Raw genomic sequence first — 11,632 nt, 5'->3', positions numbered from 1 at the left:
GCTTGGCAGAGTACAATATAACAATAAACAGACATATTCCTTGCTCACAATGAGCTTGCAGTCTAGATGGGGAGGTCAACCTTAATAATAATAAATGTCTTACAGATATGTACATCTACCAATTCCCAAGGTGCCAGGCCAGTTTCTGAGGTGTTGAGACTTTGAGCCACTAATTCCAGAGTTCTGGAGCTGTGTTCCAACAAGCTATGGCAGAGATTGAGTGCTGGGCATGGCTTAGAGCAACATGGTTGGGACACAGCAAGGACTCACTGATCCCACTGAACATTGTAGTTGGGAGAGGAGATCCAATTTATGCTGTTGATGGCATGGCGCAGCTACAGGTCATTCATTCAATAGTATTTATTGAGCGCTTACTATGTGCAGAGCTCTGTACTAAGCGCTTGGAATGAACAAGTAGGCAACAGATAGAGACAGTCCCTGCCGTTTGACGGGCTTACAGTCTAATCGGGGGAGACCCGCAGACAATAACAATGGCAATAGAGTCAAGGGGAAGAACATCTCGTAAAAACAATGGCAACTAAATAGAATCAAGGCAATGTACAATTCATTAACAAAATAAATAGGGTAATGGAAATATATACAGTTGAGCGGACGAGTACAGTGCTGAGGGGATGGGAAGGGAGAGGGGGAGGAGCAGAGGGAAAGGGGGAAAAGAGGGTTTAGCTGCGGAGAGGTGAAGGGGGGGTGGTAGAGGGAGTAGAGGGAGAAGAGGAGCTCAGTGTGGGAAGGCCTCTTGGAGGAGGTGAGTTTTAAGTAGGGTTTTGAAGAGGGGAAGAGAATCAGTTTGGCGGAGGTGAGGAGGGAGGGCGTTCCAGGACCGCGGGAGGAGGTGGCCCAGGGGTCGACGGCGGGATAGGCGAGACCGAGGGACAGTGAGGAGGTGGGCGGCAGAGGAGCGGAGCGTGCGGGGTGGGCGGTAGAAAGAGGGAAAACCCCTCAAAAACCTTTCACTTTCACATTCCAGATACTCCAGATCTCGCCTTGAACACTAGAAAGAATCAAGGTAGACGCTTTCTTCAGAAGGGTTTTTTAAAGTTAGTACTGAGGCTGGACAGATTCTAGGCCAGTTCAACATTCATTTCCTAAAGAAATCTTAAATCCTCTTGATCTTTTTAATGGCACAAAGATTTCTAGTTTGGTTTCGCCTTGCTTCCAGTATGCTTGGGTCCTGAGTTCCATGAAGACTCTCTGCGGTGCTACCAGTGGAAGGCAACCAGGATGGGCAGAAGGGCTACTCGGATAACTCCCAAATCTACCTTGTTAGGTTTGACCTCTCACCTTATCTTCACATCAACTAATTAGCAATTAAGCTATCACAACCCCTTTAGCAATTATGTACATATCTTATATACTTAAGAGAAGCAGTGTGGCTCAGTGGAAAGAGCCCGGGCTTGGGAGTCAGAGGTCATGGATTCTAATCCGGATCTGCCGCTTGTCAGCTGTGTGACTTTGGGCAAGTCACTTAACTTCTCTGTGCCTCAGTTCCCTCATCTGTAAAATGGGGATTAAGACTGTGAGCTCCACATGGGACAACTTGATTACCTTGTACCACCCCCCCAGCGCTTAGAACAGTGCTTGGCACATAGTAAGCGCTTAACAAATGCCATCATCATTGTTATTATTACTGCACTCTTTTCCTCCCCCATCTGTAATTTAATTACATTTTTGTCTCCGCCCCTAGATTGTAAATTCCTTGAGGGCAGCGATCATGTCTTCTAACTCTTTTGTACTCTCACAAGCACTTAGTACAGTCCTTTGCACACAGTGGATGATCAATAAATGCAATTAAATGACTGTTGATTGGCTAAGATGGTGTTTAACAATGAATCAATCAATCAGTGGTATTTATTGAGCATTTACTGTGGGCAGAGCACTATGCAAAACACTTGGGAGAGTAGAACACAACAATATAACAGACACATTTCCTGCCCACAACGAGTTTACGGTCTAGAGCAGGAGACATTGTTAATATAAAGAAATACGAATATGTCCATAAGTGCCTTGAGGCTGGGCAGGAGGTGATGAATAAAGGGAGCAAGTCAGAGCGAGGCAGAAGAGAGTGGGAAAAGAGGAAATGAGGACTTCGTTAGTGAATCAGTGAGTCAATCGTATTTATTGAGCACTTACTGTGTACTAAGCTCTTGGGAGAGTACAATATAACAATACAGCAGACACATTCTCTGCCCACAGTGAGTTTACAGTCTAGAGGAGGATACAGACATTAATCTAAATGAATAAAATTGCTGTTATGTACATAAATGCCGTGAGGCTGGGAGTGGGGGGATGAATAAAGGGAGCAAGTCAAGGTGATGCAGAGGGGAGTGGAAAAAAAGGAAAAGAGGGCTTAGTCAGGGAAGAGTAATTGTCTATCGGATATGAAGAGGGAGGGAGTTCCAGGCCAGAGTCAGGATTTGGGCGACAGATCGGTGGCAAGATAGATGAGATCAAGGTACAGTTAGAAGGTTGGCATTAGAGGAGTGAAGTGTGAGGGTTGGGTTGTAGCAGGAGAGAAGCGAGGTGAAGTAGGAGGGAGCAAGGAGATTGAACTCTTTAAAGGCGATGGTAAGGGGTTTCTGCTTTATGTGGAGGCGGATGAGCAACCACTGGAGGATCTTGAGGAGTGGGAAAACACGGACTGAACATTTTTGCAGAAAAATAGTGTGGAAAGCAGAGTGAAGTATGGACTGGAGAGGGGAGAGACAGGAGGCTGGGAGTCAGCAAGGAGGCAGATACAGTAATCAAGGTAGAATAGAATAGTGCTTAGATGAATGTGGTAGCAATTTAGCTGGAGAGAAAAGTGTGGATTTTAACGATGTTGTGAAGGTCGAACCAGCAGGATTGCCTGAAGGATTGAATATGAGGGTTGAATGAGAGAGAGGAGTCAAAGATAATGCCAAGACTTAGTCAGTGGAGACCTCTTGGAAGAGAGCTCGGGGCAGGGGGAGTAACATAAATCATCAGATTGGAATAGTGATGTTAGTTTCTGATTGGCTCTGGGCAGGCAGGATTATTTTTCTGGAATGCCACATAAATTACCCCATCATCCATCATCCCATTTCTAGCCCTCCTCGACTTGCAAAAGGGTTCAGATATATATGCATTTTGAAGACTTCGTCAAAGGAAAAATTTTCCACTAGAAAAATCCTTCTCAAAATACACTTTAACTGAACCAGGCCCAAAGAAGAGAGCTAGCCTTGTGGGAAGTTCCAGAGACTCTGCACAGTTCACTAAAGTGGCCAGTCATGTGATTTTGTACCACCGGAACAGGCTGGCTTTCCATTAACCGCTTCCCTATCTGTAAGGTGTGGATTTCTCTGGTTTGATATTGCAGTGTCAGCATGGTTTTCAATTGTCTGCTGGGATTATGGCACCAGGCACTCTCATGTCCAGTATTTTTATTTTTAGTTTCTAGCCTTCCTCTGCTTCTCCACCTACTGCCAAGTGTCATTGTTTGGAAGATGGGTTAGTGTTCACATGAAAATGGAGGGCAAGGAAATGATTCTGGAGCCATTGGGGGAGCAGAGATTCCCCTGCAGACACACTCTGGGTTCTGGGGAACTCAGAGCACTTGTGCAAAATGGTGCACTGGACATCACTACGTTGGCTCTGCTGGCCCATTGTAGGGCACGTGACGCCACGTGTGTCTCTGTGTCTGATATTTTCGAGGTCTGTCGGCAGCCACCCCATGGTTCTTGGAAGCTAAAGACAATTCTCCAAACCTCCCTTAGGGATCTGAAAAGAGCTTGCCAAACCTGGCTGAGCACTGACACTGGAACGCTGCTTCAGGATGAATGCAACACACTGGCTGCAACTCTTGAGCTGCAGCTTCAATATGTGCTCTTCTGTGCTTCCCTCCTCTGGAGAAAGTGTGGCTTTCACTTCTCCCTTGGAAGAACTCACTAGACAAACATCGCAGGGGTCTTGCTTAATCGGTGGCTTCCAAATCTTTCTTGGTCAGGAATCAGCAGTACTGCATAAGGAAATGAAGTTTTACAACCATTTTTCATTGATGTTTTGCTCTGCAGTTAATCTGGTGGCAAGAACTTGTCTTTGGAATTCACAAAATCTGATTTCAAGCCAGGGGATGGCTGCTTGGGAGTATGCCATCAGTGGCGAAGGTCTCTGACCAAAGAATCAACTAGTGCATCCTGAAAAATCTCTGGCTAATGTAGGTGTCAAAGACTGCAGCTGTGATCAAGCCAATTGCCTGCTGGCCAGTGGCACACTGACACAGTCTTAGCACTTTGAGAATCAACTTTGTTTCCAAAGATTTTCAGAGGAAGAGATCCTGCAGCTTCCATGGGTAACCAGTTTGTGTATTGGGCAATTCTCACTGTCACAAATGCCTTCCTTGTGTCTAACTTAACAGAGACACAGAGAAGTGAAGTGACTTGCTCCAAATCACACAGCTGACAAGTGGTGGAGTTTGGATTAGAACCCATGACCTCTGACTCTCAAGTCTGTGCTCTTTCCACTAAGCCATGCTGCTTCTCCAATCCAGAGCATGTGTCGGACACTATATACTAAGCGCTTGGGAAAGCGTAATACAACAGGGTTAGCAGACAACGTCCCCTGTTCAAACAAACTTATAGTTTAGAGGGGCAGGTAGACATGGATATAAATAATTTATAATAGATAATTTAAAGATATTTAAATTAAGATAATTGAAAGACATACACTTAAGTGCTGAGGGTGGGGTGAATATCCAGTGCTCAAAGGTTACAGATCCAAGTGCAGAGATGGTATTTATTGGGCATTGATTGTGTGCAGACCACTGTACTAAGTGCTTGGGGGATTGCAAAACAACAGAGTTGGCAGACAAGTTCCCTGCCCACAAGGAACTTATGGTTCAGAGGGGGAGACAGACATTAAAATAACCCACTGGTACTTCAGAGGGAGGACATGAGCAGAGGGTCATTGGTGAGATAGACGAGATTGAGGTACAGTGATAAAATCAGCACTGGAGAAGCTAAGTGTGTAGATTGGGTCATAGTAAGAAATCAGCAAGGTGAAGCAGAAGGGGCAAGTGTTATACAGTTTGTAGTAAGGAGTTTTTGTTTGATTCAGAGATGGATGGACAATCACTGGAGGTTCTTGAGGAGTGAGGAGATATGGGCAGAATTTGTTTAGAAAAATGATCTGGGAAGCAGAGTGACATATGGATGGGAGTGGGGAGAGGAGGTGGGGAGGCCAGCGAGGAGACTGATGCAGTAATCAAGGCAGGATAGGATAAGTGCTTGGATCAGCATAGTAGCAGTTTGGATGGAGAGGAAAGGGTAGATTTTAGTGCTGTTTTGAAGGTAGAACTGACAGGATTTGGTTACATTTGGTTACAGGATTGAACATATGGATTGAGTGAGAGAGATGAGTTGAGGATAATGCCAAGGTTTTGGGCTTGTGAGATAGGGGGCATAAAATCCCTCCTACTGCCATTTCCTCCCATTCTGGACCTTAGAAAACAGGAGAAATGGACAACATGGAGATCTTTCTTCATTCACTCATTCATTCAATCATATTTATTAAGTGCTTACTGTGTCCAGAGCACTTTACTAAGTGCTTGGGGAAGTACAAAAATAATGTTGGTACTTTTTAAGGACTTACTATGTGCAGAACACTGTTCTAAGCTCTGGGGTAGATACAGGGTCATCAGGTTGTCCCACGTGAGGCTCACAGTTAACCCCCATTTTATAGATGAGGTCACTGAGGCACAGAGAAGTTAAGTGACTTGCCCACAGTCACACAGCTGGCAAGCGGCAGAGCCGGGATTCGAACCCATGACCCCTGACTCTGAAGCCTGGGCTCTTTCCACTGAGCCACGCTGCTTCTCTAATACAATACAACAATAAACAGTGGCAATCCCTGCCCTTAATGAGCTCACAGTCTGGGGAGGGGGGAGACAGACATCAATACAAATAAATAAAATTAAAGATATAAACATAAGTGCTCTGGGGCTGTGAAGGGGGGAAAGAGCAAAGGGAGCAAGTCAGGGTGACGAGGAAGAGGGTGGGAGAGGAGGAAAAATGGGGCTTAGTCTGGGAAGGCCTCTTGGAGGAGATATAGCTTCAATAAGGTCTTGAGGGGGAGCAGAGTAATTGTCTGGTGGATTTGAGGAGGGATGGGCAGTCCAGGCCAGAGGCAGAATGTGGGTCAGGGGTCGGCAGTGAGACTGGAGAGATTGAGGCACGCCCCTCCTAGATTACTGAATCAGCCTCCTTGCTGACCTCCCAACCTCCTTTCCTCACTCCAGTCCATACTTCATTCCGCTGTCTGGATCATCTTTCTTCAAAAACGTTCAGGACATGTCACACCCCCTCCTCAAAAATCTCCATTTGTTGCCTATCCACTTCCATATCAAACAAAAACTCCTCACCATTAGCTTTGAAGTACTCCATCACCTTTCCCCCTTCTACCTCACCTTGCTTATCTCTTTCTACAACCCAGCCAGCACTCCTAGCTCCTCTGGTGCTAGGGAAGCAGCGTGGCTCAGTGGAAAGAGCCCGGGCTTGGGAGTCAGAGGTCATGGGTTCGAATCCCTGCTCTGCCACTTGTCAGCTGTGTGACTGTGGGCAGGTCACTTAACTTCTCTGTGCCTCAGTTACCTCATCTGTAAAATGGGGATGAAGACTGTGAGCCTCATATGGGACAACCTGATTACCTTGCATCTACCCCAGCGCTTAGAACAGTGTTCTGCACATAGTAAGCGCTTAAGAAATACCAACATTATTATTATTAACCTCACTGTGTCTTGAACTCGCCTGTCTCTCCACCGACCCCTACCAATATCTTACCTCTGGCCTGGAACACCCTCCCTCCCTCCTCAAATCTGCCAGACAATTACTCTCCCCCACTTCAAATCCTTACTGAAGACACATCTCCTCCATGATAGGTGGAGGACGTTCCCAGATTAAACCCCACTTTTCCTAATCTCCCACTCACTTCTGCATCTCCCTGACTTGCTCCCTTTGCTCTTCTCCCATCCCCACCCACAGCAGTTATGTATATATCTGTAGTTTAATTTTTTTTATACTGATGTCTATTTGTTTTAATGTGAGCTCACTGTGGGCAGGGATTATCACTCTATATTGTTGTATTGCACTTTCCCAAGCGCTTAGTACAGTGCTCTGCACATAGTAAGTGCTTAATAAATACAATGGAATGAATGAAAGAGAAGGATGGCACAAGAGGAACGAAGTATGTGGGCTGGGTTGTAGAAGGAGATAAGTGAGGTGAGGTAGGAGGGGCAAGGTGAAGAAGTGCTTTAAAGCCAATGGTGAGGAGTTTTTATCTTATACAAAGATGGATAGACAACCAATGGAGATTTTTGAGGAGGGGAGTGACATGTCCTGAATGTTTCTTTAGAAAGATTATCTGGGCAGCAGAGTGAAGTCCCCCTGACATGCAAGAATTTTTCATATCAGGTAAACCTGCTCTTTGATGCCTTGTCTGGTGAGTGTAGAATCATTGGGAAATAGTAATAGTGTATCTTCTGAAGAGGGCAAGGTCTGTGCTGCAGGATTCTCACTAGTTATTTTGCACTTTTCCATTTTTAACCTTCTTTTCACCCTTTTTTAGGGCAATCAACTCAATTCATGGATGATACTTACTGAGTACCCACTGAGTGCTGGGCACTGTACTAAGCACTTGGAGAATAGAGCAATAACAAGACACATATTCCCCAGTTCTCATGCTTACAATCTAATGGGGGAGACTGACAAAAATTATTTATAGAGAATAAACGCTGGAGGAAGATCAAGTATAAGCGGGAAGCATTCATTCAGTCGTATTTATTGAACACTTACTGAATGCAAAGCACTTGAGGCCTAAGGAGTGCAAACACATCAGAATATTAAGAAAAAGAAAGAAAAAGAAAAAGAAAAAAGAAAGGGAGAAGGAGAGAGAAAGGAAGGGAGGAAGAAAGGAAGGAAGGAAGGAAAGAACCAAGGAAGGAAAAAACATACATTGAGCTGAAGATACAATTAAAATTCATAAATGCCAAGGGTGGATACCATTTTGACACAGCTGGCACCTTTGTGACCTAATCTGGGAAGGTTTACAGTGGGAATTTGGGAAAGTTTTAAAGATGAAAAAGTGTGGGGAGAAGGGGAATTGAAAACGGTAAGATCAGCTTGAGCTAGTGGTCGAAGTGGAAAGTCAAGAATGAGGTTCTGTGAGATGGAGAGTTTGGGAGGAATGAATAATAATAGTAATAATAATAATATTTGTTAAGAAAATGCGAGTTGGGGAGGAGAGCGTGAAGAGAGCTGACACGATGAAGAGAATTGGCAAAGAGCCTTCAATGATCAGGAGTTTCTGCCAGAAGAGGAAGAGGGGTAATCTTTGGAGGCTTTTGAGGAGTGGAGGAATGTCTGCCAAGCACTTTGCAGGAAGCTGTTTTGTACAGCTGCGTGGAATATGGACTGGAGCCAGAAAAGGCTGGAGACAAGGGAGACCAGTGAGGAGGCTGGTGTGGTAGCTTAATCCTGATATGAATAGAGCTTGGATCAGAATGATAGCTGTTTGAGTGAAGAGGAAGAGACAAATCTGGGAAGGTATTATAGAAGAAAATTCCCCAAGATTCATTCATTCAGTCATATTTATTGAGCGCTTACTGTGTGCAAAACACTGTACTAAGTGCTTGGGAGAGTACAATACAATAAATCGAGCAGGTAACTGGATATGGGGAGTTGAAAGATAGTGAGGAGTCAAAGATGTTGCCAAGGTTGTGGGCTTCTGGGAAAGGAAAGATGAGAAGCAGCATGGCTCAGTGGATAGAGCATGGGCCTGGGAGTCAGAAGGTCATGGGTTCTAATCCCAGCTCTGCCACTTGTCTGCTGTGTGACCTGGGCAAGTCACTTCACTTCTCTGGGCCTCAGTTACCTCATCTGTAAAATGGGGACTAAGACTTTGAGCCCCACGTGGGACAACCTGACTACCTTGTATCTACCCCAGGGCTTAGAATAGTGCCTGACACATAGTAAGCGCTTAACAAATACCATTATTATTATTAACAACAGATAGGAAAGTTAAGAGGAGGACTGGTTGGGGGGAAAAGATCAGCACTATAAAATGCCCATTCTTTTCCAAACCTGTGTACTCAGTCTGAAGTACAGATTGCTCCAAAGACATCTTAACCCAAACTTGAAAGCTTTGAATTTGACCTCTAATCTTCATTAATTGAAGACTGCATGACAAACCCATTCCTCAGACGATTAAAGCCTGAAACAAATTGATCAAAGACCTTCATCATAAACCCTACCCAGGAGCAACATAGCATAGAAACTCCTCTCCACACCCAGACTATAAAGTTGTGGAGAGAGAGGGTAGGAAGGAAAGAGGGCGGGAGTGATCCATGAGAGGAAAGAAGGAAAGCTCTTCCTCAGACTGGCACTGTTTAGTACATTCCCTGAGGTTGATTAGAAGGCCCAGGAAGTTAAGCCTAATGGTTTATATAAACCACACAGGATCTCTCAGAAAGGAACTGAGAGTTTAAGAGTTTACAAGACCTTAAGTGGAGGAAACTGGGGAGTTTAAATCGTGGCTACCCACAATAACAATAACAAAGATTAGTCTTTCTGGTCTGCATCTAGTTCCCAAGGAGGAGAGTATGCAGCAGTGAAGACACAAGAATGCTGGGTGATCAGAAATGACCCACCATAGGGTCCTAGACTAAATAATTCTGGACACCCCTTTGCCCACCCCAAAATGGCATCATGGGGATACACACAAAAAGGCTCTTTGTGGAAGTTGGTAGATCCTGTGGAGTTGCTGAGAGCACTGCTGGACTGACCCCTGTTCCTCACTGGTCTAGTTGCTCGAGAACCATTGCCTTTCCCTCTCAGGGTCCCCAAACAATGGAACTAGGCAGAGAGAGCTAGGGTGGAGGGAGGCTGGGAGCTGAAAATACAAGCACAGGCCAAAAAGATGCCCAATGCCATGTCTGGATCGGACAGGGGACTGGCCAGCGGGAAACTGTACTCTTAGTCACTGATGGGTAAAAGCTGGATGAATGACCACTTAGATTTTGAAAGATTTCTTTCCCCAAAATCTCAAGCATAGATTTCTGTCCAGAACAATTGTGAGCCAAGATCACGGTTCCAGCACGATCTATCTCCACTTTGCTAGTGGGTGAGGATGAGTTAGAAGGCTGAGTTGTAATTAACTGCAACACTTATTAAGCACTTAGAGTGAGTCAAGCATAGTACTAAATGCTGGGATAGGTACAAGACAATCAGATCACACAGTCTCTGCCCTACATGATGGGGCTCACAATCTAAGAAAAGGGAGAGTAGATTTCACCCCATTTTACAGGTGAAAAACTAAGGCTCAGCAAGCTTAAGATCACTCAACAGGCCCAGTCAGAGGAGGGACTGGAACCCAGGACTCTTGACTCCAAGTACTGTCCTCTTTCCCCTAAGTCACACTGCCTTTCACAGTTTATGTTCTACCTGAACATTTCAATTGGTTACGTTGTTTTCTTTGACCTATCGTGAATGGTTTAGCCAACCTTAGCACCAGACTGTCAAAACTGTAGGCTTAGAGGAGAACCATGCATCCTTTCTGTCTGGAATGTCTACATTCACTGTAATCCCTGAGGGCCAGGATGACGCAGCCTATGTGTTGAGGGAGACCATGAGCTCAACTGTTTGATTCCCCTGCAGGATTATCTCTGGGAGAGGCCATTGCCCACCATCTTGAGAGTATCCTCTTCTCCTGTTGACACCTGCATAGCTTCAGCTCCCGGGATTAGGGTAGTTAATCCTTTTTCCAGTCTGCACATCTTCCTTCTCAGCCACATAGCCGGAGGCCAGGGAAGGCAGCAGAGACTCCTAAGCAAAGCGGAGAAACAGACTGAGTTTCTGGGACAGCCTTGCATACAGTGACATGCCTGCAAATAATAATTTTTACCAGCCCCCTCAGGGGAAACCTGGAATAAAGTACTCTAATAATAATAATAATGTCCTAAGCACTGGGGTAGATAGAAGATAACCAGATCCCACAGGGGGTTCACAGTCTAAGTAGGAGGGAGAGCAGGTATTGAATCCCAATTTTGCAGATACAGAAAATGAGGGGCAGAGTATAATAATAATAATAATTGCAGTATTAAGCACTTACTATGTGCCAAGCACTGTTCTAAATTGTGGGATAGATCCAAGGTAATCAGGTTGGGCACAGTCCCTTTCCCACATGGAGCTCACAGTCTTGATCCCCATTTTGCAGAGGAGGTAACTGAGGCACAGAGAAGTGAAGTGACTTGCCCAAAGTTACACAGCAGACAAGTGGCAGAGTCAGGATTAGAACCTGTGACTCCCAGGCCTGTGCACTTTCCACTAGACCACACTCTTGCTCTGTTGTAAGTCGCTTGTCCAGGCTATTTCATTACTCTTAGGTGGATGGGGAGCAGGGGTTGGGGTGCTCAGGCAAACAATTCTCTGCCCCGCAAACCCTGGAAGTGAAAGTCACCTTGGCATGAGCTCAGCAGTCCTTAGGTGGCTTGGCACATGGAGGAAATATCAGGGTCACTCACTTTTTCCCTGGCGGTTGTTACGATGCCTTCAGCATTTGGCCCCAGCTATCTATCAGGGTTCAAGTAATTAATTGATTGTGATATTTA

The sequence above is a fragment of the Ornithorhynchus anatinus genome, chromosome X1 (genome assembly GCF_004115215.2).
Source record: "Ornithorhynchus anatinus isolate Pmale09 chromosome X1, mOrnAna1.pri.v4, whole genome shotgun sequence".
Classification (NCBI taxonomy): Eukaryota; Metazoa; Chordata; class Mammalia; order Monotremata; family Ornithorhynchidae; genus Ornithorhynchus; species Ornithorhynchus anatinus.
Note: the sequence above shows the minus strand (reverse complement) of the source record.